Genomic DNA, 610 nt, shown 5'->3' with positions numbered 1-610 from the left:
GGGGGGCGAGCCCTGCCATGCCACTGGCCAGGGAGTGGGGTGGCTGGGTGCACGGGGGAAGTGACCCCTCTGCACACCATAACCCCACCCCGAGCAGGGACACGACCAAAACCCAACTCCCCAAGGATTTTCTTGGATTGGGGAAGGGAAAAGGGTCCTGGGTGATTTACCGACATGGTAGGTGGGGGGCCAGATGCTGACCTTGCATGAGTATAATAATTATGGCTAAAAATACATTAAAAGTAAGAGTTGTTCACCCCGTTACTGTTATCACGGTGCCGGTCAGAGGTTAATCCCTGCAAAAGCTCCTGCCTTGCCTTGCATGGCCACACAGCAGTTCTTGGGGCTGCAGGGCAGGGTGCTGCCACTGAATCACGCTAATGTGGCTGGCAGGGATCAGCCCCGCGGGCAGCTTACAAGGGCAGAGGGAACACGGCAGAGCAAACCACAGCTCAGAAGCACCCTTGCTCATCCGGTACCTGCAATGAGCCTGTGGAAGGGAAATGGGGTCTCCCCCAGCACTACAGCACCCTGTCACTGGGGTGAGAACCTCTCCACCTCTGTTGCAAAGGATGTAGAGGACTTGGTTTAAAGCAACCTTTGTAGGGAA

The 610-nt window shown here is 56.1% G+C and overlaps 1 protein-coding gene across 1 annotated transcript in view; it reads right to left on the bottom strand.

The window, feature by feature from the left end:
- LOC104507043 (protein S100-A4-like) overlaps window positions 1-610 on the bottom strand; it is a 3647-nt gene that overhangs the window by 2569 nt on the left and 468 nt on the right. The gene's annotated exons all lie outside the window — the stretch shown is intronic.

Source organism: Eurypyga helias, unplaced genomic scaffold (assembly GCF_000690775.1).
Source record: "Eurypyga helias isolate BGI_N326 unplaced genomic scaffold, ASM69077v1 scaffold24383, whole genome shotgun sequence".
NCBI classification, from domain to species: Eukaryota; Metazoa; Chordata; class Aves; order Eurypygiformes; family Eurypygidae; genus Eurypyga; species Eurypyga helias.
Note: the sequence above shows the minus strand (reverse complement) of the source record. Positions and strands in the feature narration are given on the sequence as shown.